General features: G+C 45.8%; 7 non-coding genes across 7 annotated transcripts; 3 read left to right on the top strand and 4 right to left on the bottom strand.

Annotated features, from left to right (window-relative positions):
• The first annotated feature begins 606 nt into the window (after positions 1 to 606).
• Positions 607 to 770, top strand: LOC135037138 (U1 spliceosomal RNA). The gene has a single exon (XR_010231731.1). It is a non-coding gene; the product is annotated as a U1 spliceosomal RNA (small nuclear RNA).
• A 975-nt stretch (positions 771 to 1,745) lies between these two features.
• Positions 1,746 to 1,909, top strand: LOC135037307 (U1 spliceosomal RNA). Its single transcript, XR_010231869.1, has one exon. It is a non-coding gene; the product is annotated as a U1 spliceosomal RNA (small nuclear RNA).
• A 14,106-nt stretch (positions 1,910 to 16,015) lies between these two features.
• LOC135037270 (U5 spliceosomal RNA) lies at positions 16,016 to 16,131 on the bottom strand. The gene has a single exon (XR_010231833.1). It is a non-coding gene; the product is annotated as a U5 spliceosomal RNA (small nuclear RNA).
• Positions 16,132 to 16,417: 286 nt separating this feature from the next.
• On the bottom strand, positions 16,418 to 16,533 carry LOC135037282 (U5 spliceosomal RNA). Its single transcript, XR_010231845.1, has one exon. It is a non-coding gene; the product is annotated as a U5 spliceosomal RNA (small nuclear RNA).
• Positions 16,534 to 16,803: 270 nt separating this feature from the next.
• Positions 16,804 to 16,919, bottom strand: LOC135037256 (U5 spliceosomal RNA). The gene has a single exon (XR_010231819.1). It is a non-coding gene; the product is annotated as a U5 spliceosomal RNA (small nuclear RNA).
• A 144-nt stretch (positions 16,920 to 17,063) lies between these two features.
• On the top strand, positions 17,064 to 17,227 carry LOC135037306 (U1 spliceosomal RNA). Its single transcript, XR_010231868.1, has one exon. It is a non-coding gene; the product is annotated as a U1 spliceosomal RNA (small nuclear RNA).
• A 4,828-nt stretch (positions 17,228 to 22,055) lies between these two features.
• Positions 22,056 to 22,168, bottom strand: LOC135037303 (U5 spliceosomal RNA). The gene has a single exon (XR_010231865.1). It is a non-coding gene; the product is annotated as a U5 spliceosomal RNA (small nuclear RNA).
• Positions 22,169 to 24,161: the final 1,993 nt, after the last annotated feature.

The raw sequence follows: 24,161 nt of genomic DNA, 5'->3' as shown, positions 1-24,161 counted from the left end.
GCTGCCTTCTATGCCCTTGTGCACTCTCCTGACTTCTCCTGTCTGCTTACTTTGTGCCTTCCAACGCACAATGCAAACTACAGGTAGTGCTGCAGGGCCCACACCCTTTTACTTGCCTTTCAGAGCAGCTCTGGAGCTGTTACAGTGCCCAGCTGCTGCAAGAAATCAGCTTGAATGCTTCAGGGGCTGGGGCATAGCCAACATGAGCCCCACACCGACGGAGGGTGGAGGTGTTTAATGCAAACTAAGGGTCATCCAAGCGCCGCAAAAGGCCGCCATGCCCTGCATACCCCTTTTCTCTTTTCATATGCAGATGAGGGTTCCAGCCAACTTTGGCCCACTGCTTGGATGACATCACCGTATGCAAATCCGTCTTCTGCAGACCTTTTCCCAGGAATGCTTGTACTAGTTGTTGCATTTGGTTTGTTGTTTGGGGGTGCTTCAGTATTAGGCAGCCTTCTGCTCTCCCATGTTCATCTGAAAATATGTGTTCTCCCTGCAGTTGTTGTCCCCAGATGAGAGTTCCCTTGTGCTGCCTCAGTTGAATCTCCTTTACTTGACAGAGATGTGCCTGAGCAGCGGCCCTCCCCAGCCCTATCCCAAATCATACTTATTTTGCATAGAAGATACCATTGTCATGAAGATTGTTCTCCCAGGGTGAGGTTCATTCATTGCATTCTGGGTATGCTGACCCCTGTGATTTCCCCAAATGTGGGAAACTCGACTGCATTATTTGTGGTAGTGGGGGACTGTGTTTGTGCTTTCCTCTGGTCAGCTCTGGTAAAAGTCAGATTTCTTAGTCTCAGATCTACCTCTAGCCTTGTTCTTTTTTTGAGAGTTTCCTTGTGCTGCCTCAGTTGGATCTCCTTCACTTGACAGGGGGGTGCCCGAACAGCGACCCTCCCCAGCTCTAGCCCAACTCCTACTTACCTGCCAGGTGAGATACTATGATCAGGAAGGTGCTTCTCCCAGGGCAATGCACTCTGGGTGTGCTGCTCCTACGTGTTCCCCAAATGTGGGACACTTGATTACATAATTTGTGTTTCCTCTGGTCGGCTCTCGTATAATTCAGATCTCTTTGTCTCAGGTCTCTCTCCAGCCTAGTTTGCTGTCTGTTTCCACTTCTCTTTTCTTGAGCCGCTCCCTTCTATGCCCTTGTGCACTATCCTGACTTCTCCCGTCTGCTTTCTTTGTGCCTTCCAACGCACAATGCAAACTACAGGTAGTGCTGCAGGGCCCACACCCTTTTACTTGCTTTACAGAGCAGCTCTGGAGCTGTTACAGTGCCCAGCTGCTGCAAGAAATCAGCTTGAATGCTTCAGGGGCTGGGGCATAGCCAACATGAGCCCCACACCGAAGGAAGGTGGAGGTGTTTAATGCGAACTAGGGGTCATCCAAGCGCCGCAAAAGGCCGCCATGCCCTGCACACCCCTTTTTTATTTTCATATGCAGACGAGGGTTGAAGCCAACTTTGACCCACTGCTTGGATGACATCACCATATGCAAATCCATCTGCTGCAGGCCTTCCCCCAGGAATGCTTGCACTAGTAGTTGCATTTGGTTTGTTGTTTGGGGGTGCTTCAGTATTAGGCAGCCTTCTGCCCTCCCATGTTCATCTGAAAATATGTGTTCTCCCTGCAGTTGTTGTCCCCAGATGAGAGTTCCCTTGTGTTGCCTCAGTTGAATCTCCTTTACTTGACAGAGATGTGCCTGAGCAGCGGCCCTCCCCAGCCCTATCCCAAATCATACTTATTTTGCATAGGCGATACCATGGTCATGAAGATTGTTCTCCCAGGGTGAGGTTCATTCATTGCACTCTGGGTATGCTGACCCCTGTGATTTCCCCAAATGTGGGAAACTCGACTGCATTATTTGTGGTAGTGGGGGACTGTGTTTGTGCTTTCCTCTGGTCAGCTCTGGTAAAAGTCAGATTTCTTTGTCTCAGATCTTCCTCTAGCCTTGTTCTTCTTTCGAGAGTTCCCTTGTGCTGCCTCAGTTGAATCTCCTTCACTTGACAGGGGGTGCCCGAGTAGCAATCCTCCACAGCTCTAGCCCAACTCCTACTTACCTGCCAGGTGAGATACTATGATCTTCACTGTTAGGGCAATCAGGATGTGGAATTCCCTGCCAGGGAAGGTGGTAATGGCGGACTCTGTAATTGGATTTAAAAAAGGAATGGATACATTTCTGAATGAAAAAGCTATCCAAGGTTATAATACTTAAAATATCAACATGGTTAATCCGGGGGTAACATGAGTTATAGTAGCTAACTAGTCATAAAACATTATTCAGCAAGTATGTAGAATCATCACAACTTAAAACAGGTTGAACACGATGGGCAATTTGCCTCTATTCAACCTCAAAAACTATGTTACTATATGTTACTATATTACTATGTTACTGTAGTATACAGAACACCACAATGTAATGAGCAGTGATAGTGAGCACTGATGAGGATACTAGAACTGACACTGAGCAGCAAGATGCAGCACTGGACTATTAGTAATGTACTGTAGTATGCTGAGCACCACAATGCAGCACAAGACAATGAGCAGTGATACTGAGCACTGATGAGGATACTACTGAGAACTGACACTGAGCAGGAGAGACACACTACTAGTATTACTGAGCAGCAATAAGTAACCACTGATACTGAGCACTGATATTGAGATTTCCACTGAGAGAACATAGCCACGTCCTCTCCGCTCTCTCTTCAATGCACGAGTAAAAATGGCGGCAACGCGCAGCTCTTTATATGGAATCCGAATCTCGCGAGAATCCGACAGCGGGATGATGACATTTTCCCTTGTTCAGGTTTTCCGAGTCAGGCGGGAACAACTGAGCCTGCCTCGGACCAGTGTAAACCACGTGGAGTTCGTCGGGAATTCGGTTCTCGGAGAACCGAACCCGCTCCTCTCTACCTTATACCCATCAATTTTTTTATTTTCAATCTAAGCCCCTGCAGTTTTCTGTAAGCATCTGCTTCGCTATGATGATCAACAAGTCACAAGGGCAAACACTCAGGGCTTGAGGCGTAGATCTTAGGACCAGCTGCTACAAGCATGGCAGAGGTGTCACTATCACTGGTGACACCCAGAGAGGTGGCGAGGTAGATTGTAATGCAGTGCGCGCAGATAAGCAGTGCAATGGTAAAAAGGAGGCATGGTTTCATAGGTAGGGGCGTGGCCTGGTGGCCTGAATCTACATTTTGTTGCTCCGGGTGTCCCGGGGGTTGGGGGCTGCACCCGGGGACTAGTGTGTGTGCGGTGCTGGCTCCTGCACAGTGACAGGGCATGGCCACCCAGCATGACGCCTCCATTCTTGACCATGCTGTAATTGCAGTCGCACTGCAGTTCAGCGTGATCATAAAAAATGGTGTAGCCTCCTGCTGGTGCAGACTGTATGTGCGCGCAGGAAGCCGCCACCATTTTTGTGATCACAGCGGCTGAATGTGATGTCATACAGCCGCTGTGACCACGCCCCCTGTGTCTCCTCCGCTGCAGACCCCATTTTGAAGCCTTGCCCCCGCACCGCTCCATCCCTGACTTGGAAATGGAGTGTTGTTGACCCCCCTCTCCCCCCCCCCGCCCCGATTGACAGGCAGAGGCGATCGCATTCTCTGCGGGGTGCCGCAGAAAATGCAGGCACATGCGTATGCTCTTAGCAATTTTTGCAGTTGGATCGCTTATTGTGATTGCAATCCAACCTGAATCAGGCCCTATTACCTATCACAATGCGCTGCGGGCAGTACAAAATTGGGATAATATAGGAGTAAAACTCCCAGACCTGTGCTCCTTAACTGTACCTGGTGGCTAGTGGAGCGGCTGCCCAGTAATCAGTGTCCACGCCAGTGCGCACACGGTCCACCCCCTACGGCCACGATCCCCTTCATCAGCGGCCTCGTGATCCGGAAGGGCGGTGTGTGTGTGACTGACCTTAGGAAGAAACTGGAGCCTCCGCTGCAGTGACCCAGCAACCAGGGCACGGGAGTATACAGCGCCGCTGGGAGTGATGAAGCTGCAGTAAAGATGTCTATTAGACCTAGCCTGCTGCAGCCCTTGTAGATTCTCATAAAACAAGTTCTTCTTTTCTTGTCAAAATTAATAGCTAAGATTAGGCTGCCTGAGGCAGGCCCCTGTTAAGTGGCCTGCTACTGAAGGCACCAACTACAAACTGAGCTCCCTGTTCATGGAAGCGGGGTTATAGAGGAGGATGCGCTGAGCATCTTGGGAACAGTCAAAAGCTTTGAGCCGGTTGGTGCCTCAGATCAAGATCCTACTCTACACCCCAATGTGAATCCTTGTGGAGTCCAGTGTACCCCACAGAAGAAATTAATGTGTCACACCCATTGGCAGCAACCTTAGAATAGCTGCTGACGGGCACAATTGAGAAAGGAAGGGGGGGGGGATATTTGAATCCAGCACATAGATGCAATTCAAATATGTAATTTGTACCTTCCTATTTTAAAATATAATGGATGAACCTCACCCTGTGAGAACAATCTTCATGATCAAGAGATCTCATATGCAAAATAAGTATGAGTTGGGATAGGGCTGGGGAGGGTGGCTGCTCGGGCAGCCCCTCCCCCGTCAAGTTAAGGAGATTCAACTGAGGACGCACAAGGGAACTCTCGTCTGGGGACAACAACTGCAGGGAGACCACATCTGTTCAGATGAACATGGGAGGGTGGAAGGCTGCCTAATATTGAAGCACCATCAAATATCAAACCATATGCAACAACTAGTACAAGCATTCCAGGGGGAAGGTCTGCAGAAGACGGATTTGCATACGGTGATGTCATCCAAGCAGTGGGCCAAAGTTGGCTGGAACCCTCATCTGCATATGAAAAGAGAAAAGGGGCATGCAGGGCATGGCGGCCTTTTGCGGTGCTTGGATGACCCCTAGTTCGCATTAAACACCCCCACCCTCCTTTGGTGTGGGGCTCATGTTGGCCATGCCCCATCCCCTGAAGCATTCAAGCTGATTTCTTGCAGCAGCTGGGCACTGTAACAGCTCCAGAGCTGTTCTGTAAGGCAAGTAAAAGGGTGTGGGCCCTGCAGCACCACTGTCATGCCTTCAGCATTTGCTTTGTGTAGATCTGATTACTTTTACTACAGAAAGTTGTATTATTGCCCCATCTAGTGGTCAGTCCCATCAATTAATTTGACCCTCATAGCCTCTTGTAGCCAGTCTTGCAATGCATTCTGGGATGAAGAAGCTGGGATCAGCCTTTCTACTTCCCTCATGGTCCCAGACAGTCATGCTTTACATGGGTCCAACTCTCATATAGCATTCGATGGTGAGTTTGTATATTAAATGTCTCATCTCAACCTGTTTAGCCAGTGAGTAATGTTAGCTGCACTGTAGTTTATACTTGCACATGTAATCACATGTTTGCACAGCCTATGTTATATGTACTTGTGTATATCCATTTTGCTTTTCACATGCATATCATAATTGCATATTCTTGTTTCATTAACAGTTTTACCTCATTATCACATATCATCATATCGTATTGTACATCAAATCAACGCATCATATCTGTGATCCCTTTACTGAATAATAAAACACCGTTCTACAAACACCTCTTCTGAACAGATTATTGAAAAGTAAAGGTGGTTATACTGTAGGCTTCAAATTTGCCAGAAAGGGCTTAGTGAGAGGCTGAACAGTAAAACATCGAATGCTACAAGCAGATGGACTCTCTAACACTGACTCCGTCAGTAAATCATTGCCTGTCAGCAGTGGGGACATATACTGACTTACAGAGCCGTTACACTGCCAGCCACAGCTATCTGCATATGACAGCCACACAGTTTCTATACAGTCTACCAACTATGGCAGCTCAGCAATAGGAGTACCGCCATTTGACTACACAGAAACCTGTACAAGTCAGTGCAGCCACGCTTATAAGGCAACACAACAGTCTCTTCACAGTCAAGCAGCTTCATAACAGTTCAAAGATACTGACTCCTCAGAGATCTGCGACCAGTCTGAACAGTTACTTGCAGACAGCATTACAGCAGTCTCTACACAATCAAACATCTCTACCAGATCACCATGTCACAGAAAACGATATCCTCATACAAAACAAGGTCCCAAGTCTCTGGTTCCTCCAAATCCTTGTCTGTCAGTAATGCAGCCATCATGGCACGTGCAAAAGCGGAAGCCGCAAAAGTAAGGGCTAACTTTGCCGAGCAGGAGATGCAATTAAAAATCGAGAGCAAACGCTTAGAAGCAATCGGCGAGAAGCTCGCTGCAGAGAAGGAGGCAGCGGCTGCCATAGCTGAAGCAGAAATCTTGGAGACTGCAGAACTCCCTGATATAAGAAGAACCAATGTACTTGACACAGAGAATGGATCTCAGGATTCACTGCAACGCACATCAGAATACGTACGTCAAGTCTCAAAAAGGAGTAGCAACCCTCCATCTTTACAAGGTACGCATTCAGACCTCATGCAAACAAATCAAGTACACTCTACAGCGCCACCACCAGTGGACAACAGACCACACATTTGCAAGCAAGAGAATCCTAGACACTGTGAACCTATGAGGGACAACTCTTCCCCACCTCAGATGTCTGAATCTGCAAACTCCAAGAAAGACACAGCCTACTTCACACAGAAGCGGTGTGATACCAACCGTCGGGAACCAGACAACACTAACAGGTATGACTACACACCATATACCTACCGTGTTAATGTACCGACATCTCCAAGAGCCAATCAGGACACATTAGACTTTGCTAAATTTCTCACCCGCCGTGAATTAGTCACGATTAGTATTTCAAAGTTCAATGATCGCCCTGAGAACTTCAGAGCCTGGCAGTCCTCTTTTCAAAACGCTATCAGAGGAATAGACCTTTCACATAGTGAAGAGATAGACCTCTTAATTAAATGGCTTGGGAATGAATCTGCAGAACATGCTAGAAGGATAAGAGTGATTAACATTAACCACCCTGAGAATGGACTTAGGATGATCTGGGATAGACTTAATGAGTGCTATGGCTCACCAGAGATAATAGAGAGTGCTCTGTTCAAAAGAATAGACGATTTCCCCAGGTTACCCAACAAAGGCTATCAGAGACTCAGAGAACTAAGTGACTTACTAAAAGAACTTCAAGTAGCTAAATGTGAGGGAGATTTACCAGGACTTGCCTTCCTTGACACAGCCAGAGGCGTTAACCCTATAGTGCAGAAACTACCGTATAATCTGCAGGAACAATGGATCAACCATGGCTCCAAATATAAGCGGCAGAACAAAGTGCAATTTCCACCATTCTCAGTTTTCGTGGACTTTGTACACCAGCAAGCTATGACCAGGAATGATCCTAGTTTTGCCTTTACCTTGACAAATACTGCACCTATGGTACCTAACCCCCGCAAAACATCAGTTGCAGTTCACAAGACTAATGTGCATTATTCAGATTCTTTCCGCAGGTCTACCAGCTTTAATCGCCAAGAGACCACAGACAAAGATCCAGCCAAGCAATGTCCTCTGCATCACAAACCGCATCCTCTCCTGAAATGCAGAACCTTCAGAGAAAAGTCCCTGGAGAACCGCAAAGCCTTCTTAAAGGAGAATAGGATCTGCTACAAGTGCTGTTCCTCCACATCACACCTCGCCAAGGACTGCAAGGTTAGTGCTAACTGCACAGAATGCCACAGCACAGACCACAATACCGCTCTACACCCTGGTCCTCCCCCATGGGCTTTGCAACACAGTTATACCGATACAGAGCATGGCGGGGAGCACAGTGTAGAACAAAAAGACACTGTTGCAGTCACACCAGAAATAACTTCACAATGTACCGAAGTCTGCAAAGATGCCATTAGCGGTAGATCCTGCTCCAAAATATGTTTAGTCAAAGTTTACCCCAAAGGCCATCCAGACAAAGCCGTTAAACTTTATGCAATCCTAGATGACCAAAGTAACAGGTCTCTAGCCAGATCAATCTTCTTTGAGACCTTTAATGTTAAAGGACCCAGCACTCCTTACTCCTTAAGATCCTGCGCAGGGAGTTTTGAGACAACAGGAAGGAGAGCAACTGGCTATCAAATTGAGTCCTTGGATGGGAAGACATGTCTCTCTTTACCAACTATCACAGAGTGTGACGAGATTCCAGACAATAGGAGTGAGATTCCTACACCAGATGTAGCTAAACACCATACACATTTGAAACGCATAGCACATCTGATACCAGAACTGGATCCACATGCCCAAATAAATCTACTCATTGGGAGGGATATCCTACAAGTCCACAAAGCCAGAAGTCAGATTAATGGTCCACATAACGCACCTTACGCTCAAAGACTGGATCTGGGATGGGTAATAATAGGAGAAGTATGTCTTGGAGATGTGCATAAACCAGATTCTGTCAACAGCATGCTTACCTGTACTTTAGAAAATGGACGCCCTTCTCTATTCCAGCCATGTCATAACCATTTCCTCATAAAGGAATTACCACACTGTACCTTCATAGACTCAACTAGTGACAACCATATCTGTGACAACTATCAAGATCATCTGGGACACGCAGTCTTCCAGAGAACAAAGAAGGATGACCAGGTGGCAATGTCCATAGAGGACAAACTATTCTTGGAAATAATGGAGAAAGGACTAGTCAAGGATGATGCCAACAGCTGGGTTGCTCCTCTACCCTTTAGAACACCCAGACAACGCCTTCCTAATGACAGAGAACAAGTACTCAAACGCTTCTCTTCACTTAAACACAACTTTCACAGGAAACCAGAGATGAAAGATAATTTCTTCTCCTTTATGGCTAAAATATTTGAGAATGGTCACGCCGAGATAGCTCCCATTCTTAAAGACACAGAAGAATGCTGGTACCTGCCAATGTTCGGAGTATATCACCCGAAGAAACCAGGTCAGATAAGAGTGGTGTTCAATTCCAGTGCCCAGTTTGAAGGTGTTTCTTTAAATGACGTACTCCTGACAGGACCAGACCTTAACAACAAACTCCTAGGAGTACTCATCCGTTTCCGAAAAGACTCTATTGCCTTCACAGCTGACATTCAACAAATGTTTCATTGCTTTCTTGTGAGAGAAAAAGACAGGAATTTCCTAAGATTCTTCTGGTTCAGAGACAATGACCCCTCAAAAGACATCACGGAGTATCGCATGAAGGTACACATCTTTGGTAACAGCCCTTCACCTGCAGTTGCCATCTATGGACTCAGACGTTCAGCTCAAGAGGGTGAGCTAGAGTATGGTTCTGATGTTAGACAACTTGTAGATAAAGACTTCTACGTGGATGACTGCCTAAAATCTATGCCAACAGCCGAGACAGCAATCAGCCTCCTCAAAAGAGCTCAGGAAATGCTTGCTTGTTCAAACCTGAGGCTTCACAAAATAGCTTCCAACAGCAAAGTAGTGATGGAAGCCTTCCCTTCCCAAGATCATACCAGCGATTTAAGAGACTTGGATTTAGGAACCGATTCCCCACCAGCTCAACGTAGCCTTGGACTCTTGTGGGACTTAAAATCTGACACCTTTACCTTCCAAGTAAACAGCGAAGAAAGACCCTTCACTCGCAGAGGTGTTCTCTCTACTCTAAACAGCTTGTACGACCCCTTAGGATTTGCAGCTCCTGTCACTATCCAAGGTAAAGCTTTGCTCAGAGACCTAACCTGTGAGTCAATTGACTGGGATGCCCCACTGCCTCCCCAGAAAAGAAACTTGTGGCAAGAGTGGAAAGATTCTCTATCTACCTTAACCAACCTCCGCATTACACGTCCATATGCCCCCGTGCCTTCTACAGCAGTACAAAACCAGAGACTATGTGTATTCTCTGATGCCTCAACCCAAGCAATTGCTGCAGTTGCATATCTTAAGACCATGGACATCAAGGGACAATGTCATATTGGATTTGTCATGGGCAAAGCAAAGTTAGCTCCACGTCCAGAACACACAGTGCCCAGACTTGAACTTTGTGCTGCAGTACTAGCTGTAGAATTAGCTGAGCTCATTTCATCTGAGTTACCAATTGGACTCTCTGAAGCAGATTTCTACACAGACAGTAAGGTAGTATTAGGCTACATATGCAACGAGACCAGACGGTTCCATGTTTATGTCAGCAATCGTGTGCTAAGAATCAGAAGATCCACCAATCCAAAACAGTGGCACTATGTATCTACTGCTCACAATCCAGCAGATCACGCTACAAGAGCTGTCCCAGCCAGTATCCTCAAAGACACTACATGGCTCAGAGGACCTGAATTCCTGTACAAGGCAGATTCGAACAATCCTGAAAGTAGCATATTCAAGCTAGTAGACGCAGACTCAGATGTTGAAATTCGTCCACAAATAACTACAATCCATACCGTAACTTCAGATTGTCAACTTCAGCCTCACAGATTCCAAAGATTTTCAACTTGGAAATCACTTGTCAGAGCCATTACCTGCTTAACTCACATAGTCCATTCATTTAAACGCAACGCATCTGTAAGTGTGAATGGATGTAAAGGTTGGCACCACTGTCAAAATGTTTACGCACCAGAAGAAACACAACGATCCAAGAACCTTATCATCCGTGTTGTGCAGCACCAAATCTTTTCCGGAGAGATCGACTGCATTAACAGTGGAAATCCTATTCCCAAAGACAGCACCTTAAAAAAGCTAGACCCTTTTCTTGATGAAAATCATTTATTGAGAGTAGGAGGCCGTCTTCAAGAAGCAAACTTGGAGACAAATGAGAAAAATCCTTTAATCATTCCTGGGAGTCACCACATAGCTTCTTTAATTGTGCAACACTATCACAACGAAGTCAAACACCAAGGACGATTGTTTACCGAAGGAGCTCTACGATCAGCTGGGTTCTGGATTATTGGAGCGAAAAGGTGTGTAAGCAGCACAATCTTCAAATGTATCATTTGCCGTAGACTTCGTGGTACTTCCCAAACTCAGAAGATGGCTAATCTTCCAACAGACAGACTTAGTACAGACCCTCCTTTCTCCAATGTTGGTCTTGATGTATTTGGTCCATGGACTGTCATCACACGACATACTAGAGGTGCGAATGCGAACAGCAAGCGCTGGGCGGTTGTATTCACTTGTATGAGCATCAGAGCTGTTCACATCGAAGTTATAGAATCAATGGACACTTCAAGCTTCATCAATGCCTTTAGACGCTTCATTGCTATCCGTGGCCCAGTAAAACACATCCGGTCCGACAGAGGTACCAACTTCATTGGAGCAGCCAAAGAATTACAAATTAATTCGAACATTGACACTAAAAGCATAGAGAGATATCTCAGTGAGCAAGGTTGTACATGGACCTTCAACCCGCCTCATTCTTCTCATATGGGAGGTGCCTGGGAAAGGATGATCGGCATGATACGCAGAATCCTTGATTCCATATTCTTGCAAGTGGGAACTGCAAGACTTACTCACGAGAGCTTAACAACCTTCATGGCTGAAGTCTCAGCTATTGTCAACGGAAGACCATTGACTTCAGTGTCTAATGACCCAGAAGACCCACTTCTACTTACTCCGGCCACTCTTCTTACACAGAAGACCGGGATTACCTATGCTCCTCCTGGAGAATTCAATACCAAAGACCTGTTCAAACGTCAATGGAGACAAGTTCAAAGCCTTGCAAACACCCTTTGGGACAGATGGAAAAGACAATACCTTTCTACCCTGCAGTCAAGGAGCAAGTGGCAAGTTGCCAAACCCAACTTAAAACCAGGTGACATTGTGCTCGTCAGAGATTGCCAGTCACAACGCAACGAATGGCCTTTAAGTCTTGTCACCAAGACGTTCCCAAGCAAGGATGGGAAGGTTCGTAAGGTTGAGGTCAAGATCTGTAAGCGAGGAGAGACTAAGTTGTTCCTCAGACCAGTGACTGAACTATTCTTATTGTTATCTGTTTAGAGTTTAAAATATGGTACCAGTGATACCAGACGGGGAGTGTCATGCCTTCAGCATTTGCTTTGTGTAGATCTGATTACTTTTACTACAGAAAGTTGTATTATTGCCCCATCTAGTGGTCAGTCCCATCAATTAATTTGACCCTCATAGCCTCTTGTAGCCAGTCTTGCAATGCATTCTGGGATGAAGAAGCTGGGATCAGCCTTTCTACTTCCCTCATGGTCCCAGACAGTCATGCTTTACATGGGTCCAACTCTCATATAGCATTCGATGGTGAGTTTGTATATTAAATGTCTCATCTCAACCTGTTTAGCCAGTGAGTAATGTTAGCTGCACTGTAGTTTATACTCGCACATGTAATCACATGTTTGCACAGCCTATGTTATATGTACTTGTGTATATCCATTTTGCTTTTCACATGCATATCATAATTGCATATTCTTGTTTCATTAACAGTTTTACCTCATTATCACATATCATCATATCGTATTGTACATCAAATCAACGCATCATATCTGTGATCCCTTTACTGAATAATAAAACACCGTTCTACAAACACCTCTTCTGAACAGATTATTGAAAAGTAAAGGTGGTTATACTGTAGGCTTCAAATTTGCCAGAAAGGGCTTAGTGAGAGGCTGAACAACCACCTGTAGTTCGCATTGTGCGTTGGAAGGCACAAAGTAAGCAGACGGGAGGAGAAGTCAGGATAGTGCGCAAGGGCATCCTTTTCTCTTAGTCCGTAGAGGATGCTGGGGTCACATTAAGAACCATGGGGTATAGACGGGATCCGCAAGAGACATGGGCACTTTAAGACTTTCAAAGGGTGTGAACTGGCTCCTCCCTCTATGCCCCTCCTCCAGACTCCAGTTATAGGAACTGTGCCCAGGGAGACGGACATTTCGAGGAAAGGATTTATTGTTAAACTAAGGTGAGCATCTTACCAGCTCACACCTTAAGCATGCCGCAGAACGTGGCATTCAACAGAACACAAGCCAACGGCATGAACAATTGCAGCAAAAAGCTGACCAGAACCATAACACAACATGTGTATAACCACAAGTAATAACTGCAGACACAGTATGGACTGGGACGGGTGCCCAGCATCCTCTACGGACTAAGAGAAAAGGATTTACCGGTAGGTATTAAAATCCTATTTTCTCATACGACCTAGAGGATGCTGGGGTCACATTAAGAACCATGGGGTTATACCAAAGCTCTTGAACGGGTGGGAGAGTGCGTACGACTCTGCAGCACCGAATGACCCAACTTGAGGTTATCATCAGCCAAGGTATCAAACTTGTAAAACTTAGCAAAAGTGTTTACTAAATAGCTGCTCGGCAAAGTTGCAATGCCGAGACTCCCCGACCAGCTGCCCAGGATGAACCCACCTTTCTAGTAGAATGGGTCTTCACCTAATTCAGTAACGGCAATCCTGCCGTGGAATGAGCATGCTGAATCTTACCACAGATCCAGCGCATAATGGTCTACATGGAAGCAGGACACCCAATCCTGTTGGGAGCATACAGGACAAACAGAGCCTCTGTTTTCCTAATCTGAACTGTTCTGGTGACATAAATTTTCAAAGTTCTGACCACAGCCAGAGACTTTGACTCAACGAAGGTGTCAGTGGCCAAAGGCACCATGTGGAAAGATGAACCACCTTCGGCAGAAATTGTTGACGTGTCCTCAATTCTGCTCTATCTTCATGAAAGATCAAAGATCAAAAGCTCTTGTGATACTGCATGGTTTGTACTGTTTTCCATGTGCTCCCAGATCTTTCAAGCAAGTAGCATGGTCAAGAAAGTTCTGTTTGAAAAGTAACAACATTTACTGTCATTGTTATAGAATTTGGGAGAAAAAACAAGAAGAAATCTGCACTGTTGACGCACTGGACAGAATGAATGAATCATAAAATATAACCTTTATTAAGTATGTATTAAAATTGGATAAATATTAATATTATTATCCCAAACTGCAGTGAAACATAAAGGTTAAAATCACAGAACTAACATACATGTGCATAAGAAGAATAAAGAGATGTGAAAAAAAGGTTTAAAAAGCGTGTCCGTGTGTGATTATTTTTGAAGGCACAACCCTGGCGGGGTTGTTTATATAGATATATATGTTGCTAATAATCACTTTCTAGCGTAATGTTATTAAATAGCTGTTAGTATCTATGTCGTCAGGTACCACTGGGTCATATCCTATATACTCCCTTCACTCAATAGGGGTTACCTCCCGGGAAGCCATCCCCATTGGCGAATTTGTGGGGGTGATTGAGTATAACCGGTAAGCTAGCCTCCAATTTGTGGGGTGCTTAGGTAGATGGGGATCACTTATTTCTCTGTGTCCCCTAAGACTATATTCCTAAATTCAATACCATAGGGGGATAGCTTTCTATATCGGATAAGGAATCACTTGATAGGGAAATCTCTATGCATCATGGAAAGATCATATTTATTAATATCCAAACTAAAAAAAATGATGAATAGCTTTAATTTAGCTGTTTAGATATAGTTAATTGGCGAGATATACCAACAGGTGCGGTTGCCTTAAGGAATATGGCAATTCCAATATAAATAGCAGCCCTCCTTCATATAATCAGCCAGATCTTATTAAATCTGGTCCAGATATAGCCGTTCAGATATACTTAATTGACAACATATATCAATCGGTGGGGTTGCCTTAAGGAATATAGCAATTCCAATTCTCATATAAATAGCAACCTTCCTTCATATATTCAGCCAGATCTTATTTAATCTGATCTAGGCGTAGGCAATAATGCTTTCCTTAGAGGTATAGCCACCTCAATTCTTATTAGGAAGCAAAGTGTCTGTCATAATGGTTTATCCAATTCATCTAAGAAATAATATATTCCATGTGTCAGAGATTCATTACTCTCTATTTACACTGTTAAAGAGTTAATTCTTATTATGTTACAGTGTAATGAAATTATCATATAGGGAGATGTGGCAATTCCATGTGCTATATATATAATAACCCTTAGTGGTCCAGATTCCACAATGAGGAATTTTCTTATAAACCGCTGAAACACACAGCTGTTTGACTGACTTCCAAATATATCTATCTCACTTTGTAACAGTCTTATGATAGAGAAACTGTTACATATTCGGTCACTTAGTTATCTAAAGGTAAACAGACTCAATGTGAGGGTAATATAATATATCAAATGCGCTGTCAATAATCGTGGTAACTGGTGTAATAATGTGGTATATTGAGTATGCTAGTAAGGCATATAACTGCTCTCCAGCCTTTAAGTGTTACCAATCAATTTGTTACACTGTAAAGGATTTATGGTGTCCTGTTAGGACATGCAGCTGCTAGGCTGACTCAAAGATTTATCCATTTGTAACAATTATGTAACAGTTATATACATGTTACTGGTATTACATAGAAATAGTATGACACAGGCCAGCAGTCCCATGTGTCTAGATTCCACAATAGGAGATTTTCTTTGTCTTATAAACTGCTGGAACACACAGCTGCTAGACTGACTTCAAATATATATATTACTTTGTAACAGTCTTATAGTAAAGAGACTGTTACACACTGTCATTTAGTTATCTCAAGGTTAGCAGATTCTGTGTGAGGATAGTGTTCTGTTAGAACATGCAGCTGCTAGGCTGACTCATAGAAAATGTATCCATTTGTAACAAATGACACATACAGCATTAAATTAATATCTATAGCAGCCCATGTGACATCTCTACTCTTATCATAATTGTCTGGTTATTGCCAATCTGGACAGCAGGAGTGATATATATTCACTAGTCCCAATATTCCATCATATAAATATACCCACACTGATATACTTTCTTATCAAGAGTTATTAGTAGCTATCTGTATGCACTTTAGACATTGTAATTGCTAAGTGACATCATATCTAGTGTATTCCTTTCTTATAGCTCAGCTTCTATTCCCTATTAGTGGAGACTAACAGCTAACATCATAATCATATATTTTTGTTTTATAACATTTCACATGAGTCAAATACACGCGGACACGCCGTGCCCTACACGCGTGTTTCACTGCATCTATGGCAACTTACATTAAAGCTAACAAGAAAGCACACTCGTTCTGTCTTTAAACTGATAAAAGAAACCCCAATAATATGGGGCATGCAAAAATTGAGACAAAACTCAGTTTTGCTCCTCTCCACGGAAATCTTTAGTAAAAGGCGAAAGATTTGTTCGTTCTGAAGAGAAACCAGAGCATGACCAAGATTCCACCTGTCGCCTGAGTGCCATGCCAGCAGTCCTCATTCAGCTCAAAGTGAGCACCCAATATGAAAGAAAGAAAGCAGATTTCTCACCAGGCTTCCCCTTGCTATAAGCATGGTTTGTACTCTTTTCCATGTGCTCCCAGATCTTTCAAGCAATTAGTATGGTCAAGAAAGTTCTGCTTGAAAAGAAACAGACATTTACTGTCATTGTTATACAAATTAACTTACATTAAAGCCAACAAGAAAGCACACTCGTTCTGTCTTTAAACTGATAAAAGAAACCCCAATAATATGGGGCATGCAAAAATTGAGATAAAACTCAGTTTTGCTCCTCTCCACGGAAATCTTTAATAAAAGGCGAAAGATTTGTTCATTCTGAAGAGAAACCAGAGCATGACCAAGATTCCACCTGTCGCCTGAGTGCCATGCCAGCAGTCCTCATTCAGATCAAAGTGAGCGCCCAATTTGAAAGAAAGCAGATTTCTCACCTGGCTTCTCCTTGCTATAAGCATGGTTTGTACTGTATTCCATGTGCTCCCAGATCTTTCAAGCAAGTAGCATGGTCAAGAAAGTTCTGTTTGAAAAGAAACAAACATTTACTGTAATTTCTATGCAAATGAGCTTTCATTAAAGCACACTCATTCTATCTTTAAACCGATAAAAGAAACCCCAAAAAGATGGGGCATGCAAAAATTGAGGTAAAACTCAGTTTTGCTCCTCTCCACGGAAATCTTTAGTAAAAGGCGAAAGATTTGTTCGTTCTGAAGAGAAACCAGAGCATGACCAAGATTTTCATCTGAAAATATGTGTTCTCCCTGCAGTTGTTGTCCCCAGATGAGAGTTCCCTTGTGCTGCCTCAGTTGAATCTCCTTTACTTGACAGAGATGTGCCTGAGCAGCGGCCCTCCCCAGCCCTATCCCAAATCATACTTATTTTGCATAGGAGATACCATGGTCATGAAGATTGTTTTCCCAGGGTGAGGTTCATTCATTGCATTCTGGGTATGCTGACCCCTGTGATTTCCCCAAATGTGGGAAACTCGACTGCATTATTTGTGGTAGTGGGGGACTGTGTTTGTGCTTTCCTCTGGTCAGCTCTGGTAAAAGTCAGATTTCTTTGTCTCAGATCTTCCTCTAGCCTTGTTCTTCTTTCGAGAGTTCCCTTGTGCTGCCTCAGTTGGATCTCCTTCACTTGACAGGGGGTGCCCGAGCAGCAATCCTCCACAGCTCTAGCCCAACTCCTACTTACCTGCCAGGTGAGATACTATGATCTTCACTGTTAGGGCAATCAGGATGTGGAATTCCCTGCCAGGGAAGGTGGTAATGGCGGACTCTGTAATTGGATTTAAAAAAGGAATGGATACATTTCTGAATGAAAAAGCTATCCAAGGTTATAATACTTAAAATATCAACATGGTTAATCCGGGGGTAACATGAGTTATAGTAGCTAACTAGTCATAAAACATTATTCAGCAAGTATGTAGAATCATCACAACTTAAAACAGGTTGAACACGATGGGCAATTTGCCTCTATTCAACCTCAAAAACTATGTTACTATATGTTACTATATTACTATGTTACTGTAGTATACAGAAAACCAAAATTCAATGAACAGTGATAGTGAGCACTGATGAGGATACTAGAACTGACACTGAGCAGCAAGATGCAGCACTGGACTATTAGTAATGTACTGTAGTATGCTGAGCACCACAATGCAGCACAAGACAATGAGCAGTGATACTGAGCACTGATGAGGATACTACTGAGAACTGACACTGAGCAGGAGAGACACACTACTAGTATTACTCAGCAGCAATAAGTAACCACTGATACTGAGCACTGATATTGAGATTTCCACTGAGAGAACATAGCCACGTCCATTCCGCTCTCTCTTCAATGCACGAGTAAAAATGTCGGCAACGCACAGCTCTTTATATGGAATCCGAATCTCGCGAGAATCCGACAGCGGGATGATGACATTTTCCCTTGTTCAGGTTTTCCGAGTCAGGCGGGAACAACCGAGCCTGCCTCGGACCAGTGTAAACCACGTGGAGTTCGTGGGGAATTCGGTTCTCGGAGAACCGAACCCGCTCCTCTCTACCTTATACCCATCAATTTTTTTATTTTCAATCTAAGCCCCTGCAGTTTTCTGTAAGCATCTGCTTCGCTATGATGATCAACAAGTCACAAGGGCAAACACTCAGGGCTTGAGGCGTAGATCTTAGGACCAGCTGCTACAAGCATGGCAGAGGTGTCACTATTACTGGTGACACCCAGAGAGGTGGCGAGGGAGATTGTAATGCAGTGCGCGCAGATAAGCAGCGCAATGGTAAAAAGGAGGCATGGTTTCATAGGTAGGGGCGTGGCCTGGTGGCCTGAATCTACATTTTGTTGCTCCGGGTGTCCCGGGGGTTGGGGGCTGCACCCGGGGACTAGTGTGTGAGCGGTGCTGGCTCCTGCACAGTGAAAAGGCATGGCCACCCAGCATGACGCCTCCCTTCTTGACCATGCTGTAATTGCAGTCGCACTGCAGTTCAGCGTGATCATAAAAAATGGTGTAGCCTCCTGCTGGTGCAGACTGTATGTGCGCGCAGGAAGCCGCCACCATTTTTGTGATCACAGCGGCTGAATGTGATGTCATACAGCCGCTGTGACCACGCCCCCTGTGTCTCCTCCGTTGCAGACCCCATTTTGAAGCCTTGCACCCGCACCGCTCCATCCCTGACTTGGAAATGGAGTGTTGCTGACCCACCTATCCCCCCCCCCCCCCGCCCTGATTGACAGGCAGAGGCGATCGCATTCTCTGCGGGGTGCCGCAGAAAATGCAGGCACATGCGTATGCTCTTAGCAATTTTTGCAGTTGGATCGCTTATTGTGATTGCAATCCAACCTGAATCAGGCCCTATTACCTATCACAATGCGCTGCGGGCAGTACAAAATTGGGTTAATATAGGAGAAAAACCCCCAGACCTGTGCTCCTTAACTGTTCCTGGTGGCTAGTGGAGCGGCTGCCCAGTAATCAGTGTCCACGCCAGTGCGCACACGGTCCACCCCCTACGGCCACGCTCCCCTTCATCAGCGGCCTCGTGATCCGGAAGGGTGGTGTGTGTGTGACTGACCTTAGGATGAAAGCGGAGCCTCCGCTGCAGTGACCCAGCAACCGGGGCACGGGAGTATACAGCGCCGCTGGGAGTGATGAAGCTGCAGTAAAGATGTCTATTAGACCTAGCCTGCTGCAGCCCTTGTAGATTCTCATAAAAAAAGTTCTTCTTTTCTTGTCAAAATTTATAGCTAAGAATAGGCTGCCTGAGGCAGGCCCCTGTTAAGTGGCCTGCTACTGAAGGCACCAACTACAAACTGAGCTCCCTGTTCATGGAAGCGGGGTTATAGAGGAGAATGCACTGAGCATCTTGGGAACAGTCAAAAGCTTTGAGCCGGTTGGTGCCTCAGATCAAGATCCTACTCTACACCCCAATGTGAATCCTTGTGGAGTCCAGTGTACCCCACAGAAGAAATAAATGTGTCACACCCATTGGCAGCAACCTTAGAATAGCTGCTGACGGGCACAATTGAGAATGGAAGGGGGGGGGGGGGGACATTTGAATCCAGCACATAAATGCAATTCAAATATGTAATTTGTACCTTCCTATTTTAAAATATAATGGATGAACCTCACCCTGTGAGAACAATCTTCATGATCAAGAAATCTCATATGCAAAATAAGTATGAGTTGGGATAGGGCTGGGGAGGGTGTCTGCTCTGGCAGCCCCTCCCCCGTCAAGTTAAGGAGATTCAACTGAGGAAGCACAAGGGAACTCTCGTCTGGGGACAACAACTGCAGGGAGACCACATCTTTTCAGATGAACATGGGAGGGCGGAAGGCTGCCTAATACTGAAGCACCATCAAATATCAAACCATATGCAACATCTAGTACAAGCATTCCTGGGGGAAGGTCTGCAGCAGACGGATTTGCATACAGTGATGTTATCCAAGCAGTGGGCCAAAGTTGGCTGGAACCCTCATCTGCATATGAAAAGAGAAAAGGGGCGTGCAGGGCATGGCGGCCTTTTGCAGTGCTTGGATGACCCCTAGTTCTCATTAAACACCCCCACCCTCCTTTGGTGTGGGGCTCATGTTGGCCATGCCCCATCCCCTGAAGCATTCAAGCTGATTTCTTGCAGCAGCTGGGCACTGTAACAGCTCCAGAGCTGTTCTGTAAGGCAAGTAAAAGGGTGTGGGCCCTACAGCACCACCTGTAGTTCGCATTGTGCGTTGGAAGGCACAAAGTAAGCAGACGGGAGGAGAAGTCAGGATAGTGCGCAAGGGGCATCCTTTTCTCTTAGTCCGTAGAGGATGCTGGGGTCACATTAAGAACCATTGGGTATAGACGGGATCCGCAAGAGACATGGGCACTTTAAGACTATCAAAGGGTGTGAACTGGCTCCTCCCTCTATGCCCCTCCTCCAGACTCCAGTTATAGGAACTGTGCCCAGGGAGACGGACATTTCGAGGAAAGGATTTATTGTTAAACTAAGGTGAGCATCTTACCAGCTCACACCTTAAGCATGCCGCAGAACGTGGCATTCAACAGAACACAAGCCAACGGCATGAACAATTGCAGCAAAAAGCTGACCAGAACCATAACACAACATGTGTATAACCACAAGTAATAACTGCAGACACAGTATGGACTGGGACGGGTGCCCAGCATCCTCTACAGACTAAGAGAAAAGGATTTACCGGTAGGTATTAAAATCCTATTTTCTCATACGACCTAGAGGATGCTGGGGTCACATTAAGAACCATGGGGTTATACCAAAGCTCTTGAACGGGTGGAAGAGTGCGTACGACTCTGCAGCACCGAATGACCCACCTTGAGGTTATCATCGGCCAAGGTATCAAACTTGTAAAACTTAGCAAAAGTGTTTACTAAATAGCTGCTCGGCAAAGTTGCAATGCCGAGACTCCCCGACCAGCTGCCCAGGATGAACCCACCTTTCTAGTAGAATGGGTCTTCACCTAATTCAGTAACGGCAATCCTGCCGTGGAATGAGCATGCTGAATCTTACCACAGATCCAGCGCATAATGGTCTGCATGGAAGCAGGACACCCAATCCTGTTGGGAGCATACAGGACAAACAGAGCCTCTGTTTTCCTAATCTGAACCGTTCTGGTGACATAAATTTTCAAAGTTCTGACCACAGCCAGAGACTTTGACTCAACGAAGGTGTCAGTGGCCAAAGGCACCATGTGGAAAGATGAACCACCTTCGGCAGAAATTGTTGACGTGTCCTCAATTCTGCTCTATCTTCATGAAAGATCAAATAAAGGCTCTTGTGATACTGCATGGTTTGTACTGTTTTCCATGTGCTCCCAGATCTTTCAAGCAAGTAGCATGGTCAAGAAAGTTCTGTTTGAAAAGAAACAAACATTTACTGTCATTGTTATGCAAATAAACTTACATTAAAGCTAACAAGAAAGCACACTCGTTCTGTCTTTAAACTGATAAAAGAAACCCCAATAATATGGGCATACCTCCCAACTTTGTCGGCTCGCATAGAGGGACACACGCGTGGCGAAGTCGCGCGCGCTCCCAAAAAGGGCGTGGCCTAAGTAAAAGGGGGGGTGGCTTCGCGCGAGGAACCGCGATCGCGAGTCACGCCCCCGTTTTCGGCACTGAGGGGGCATGCCCAGCGCTCTGTGAGCCGCTGGCATGCCACCTCTCCCTCTGACTTCAGTGAATAGACGCTGTGCGCATGCGCACAGCGTCTATTCACCGCTGCTCTGCTAAGCAGGGCAGCGACAGACAGAGCCTCCCAACTGTCCTCCCCACCGCGGGACACTGCGGCCCGCAGGTGGGACAGCGGGACAGTCCCCAAAAAACGGGACTGTCCCGCGAAAATCGGGACAGTTGGGAGGTATGATATGGGGCATGCAAAAATTGAGATAAAACTCAGTTTTGCTCCTCTCCACGGAAATCTTTAATAAAAGGCGAAATATTTGTTAGTTCTGAAGAGAAACCAGAGCATGACCAAGATTCCACCTGTCGCCTGAGTGCCATGCCAGCAGTTCTCATTCAGCCAGGGCCGGCGATACCACTAGGCAGCTTTAGGCAGCTGCCTATGGGCGGCGACCACTGGAGGGCGGCACTGCTTAGTGAACGAAAGTGAAAGAGAACACTTTTTTATCATGTGCCTCAGCAGAAACAGAGGAGCTGCTCGTGTGCGCCCACCACGTCTGTCTGACTCTGCCTTCAAAAGTGAGTTGACTGACTGTGTGCCTACTTCTGCAACCCTGCCGTGCCGCCGCCCCCCCACCTCTGCGATCATAACACATTCCACTATGTTATGTGGGCTATGTGCAGCCTGCTGCCGCCTGTGCTCCTGAGTCCGGGGTCCCGGGTCCCACAGTATCAGCCTATCACTGACTACCCGCCGCTCCCCCACGCGATGGTCTCCCGCGTCCCCCCCCATCACCCCTGCATTTGGGCACAGGGCACATGAAGGAGAGTCACCCGCTGGCCTGGTCCGCTCCGCATCACTGACTACCCGCCGCTCCCCCACGCGATGGTCTCCCGCGCCGCGTCCCCCCCCCCCCATCACCCCTGCATTTGGGCACAGGGCACATGAAGGAGAGTCACCCGCTGGCCTGGTCCGCACTGCTGCCGCATCGGGCGCCGTCTCTCCCTACAATCCAGTGCAAATTGTTATCCGCGCTACCCCCCCAATCCCGCGACCGGCTCCCGCATCAGTACCTGCTGCTGCCTCTTTTTGTGACAAGCGCCCCCACAGCTATTAGGCTCCCGCTGCACCCCCCCCCCTCCCCTCCTGCATCTTGTAGCTTTGTTCACTTCCCCCCCCCCTTCTGCATCTTGTAGCTTTGTTCACTTCTCCCCCCCCTTCTGCATCTTGTAGCTATGTTCACTTCTCCCCCCCCTTCTGCATCTTGTAGCTATGTTCACTTCTCCCCCCCCACCTCTGCCTCTTCTAATTACCAGCTCCCCCACAGCTATTAGGCTCCCGTTGCTCCCCCCCCCCTCCTGCATCTTGTAGCTAGGTTCACTTCTTTCCCCCCCCCCCCCTCTGCCTCTTCTTATTACCAGCTCCCCCACAGCTATTAGGCTCCCGCTGCTCCCCCCCCCCATCCTGCATCTTGTAGCTAGGTTCACTTCTTCCCCCCCCTCTGCCTCTTCTTATTTAATTTATGTGAAAGGCAATAGGTTCTGCAGCAGCTGCGCCTCTCTAGTGCCTGAGAGATGGCAGCTGTCTGTAGGTGGCCACAATAAACGGCCACAGTAATATACACGTGTGTGTGTGTATATATATATATATATACACATATATACACACATATACACACAACACAGTATATCCATCTATGTATAAACACAGTACATCTATCTTGATAGATCTTTTTAGATATATATATATGGACCGGATTAAAGACTTTTTTACTTTACAACAGTCTGCTGAGTGCCGCTGATTTCCTTTCCACTATATATATATATATATATATATATATATATAGTAACCTGTTTCCTCTGTCACTCCATAAGGGTACATGCTCACATGCATATGGTATCCAAATAGCTGGCGGCACTCAGAGGCTTGTACAAAGTGGAAAAAAAACCCTGTGCAGGGTGTGTTGTTTATTAAATGTGACATTTGGGGACCGTTCCCCTTCTTCAAGATAGGGGATACGGTCCCTGAAACGTCACATTTAATAAACACACCACCCTGCAGAGGTTTTTTTTTTTAACTTTGTACAAGCATCTAGGGCTTGGGGGGGACTGGGGAACTGGTGTAGCGGTGTTGGAGGATGTGTCAAAATTATTATGTATGTATATACTATATATATATGTATTTATGGGTGGCACTCCTGTATTTATGGGTGGCACTCCACATGTTTCAAAGAAGTACAGTATGCACATATGCGGAAATACAACTGTAGCTTATCAACTTTTCAGATGCTTTAATGTTGCATCTTTTGACAAAACATCCAATATTAAAGATTCAATATCAA

Source organism: Pseudophryne corroboree, unplaced genomic scaffold, assembly GCF_028390025.1.
Source record: "Pseudophryne corroboree isolate aPseCor3 unplaced genomic scaffold, aPseCor3.hap2 scaffold_670, whole genome shotgun sequence".
Classification (NCBI taxonomy): domain Eukaryota; kingdom Metazoa; phylum Chordata; class Amphibia; order Anura; family Myobatrachidae; genus Pseudophryne; species Pseudophryne corroboree.
The sequence above is the reverse complement of the archived record's forward strand: the minus strand, read 5'-3'. Positions and strand labels throughout refer to the sequence as shown.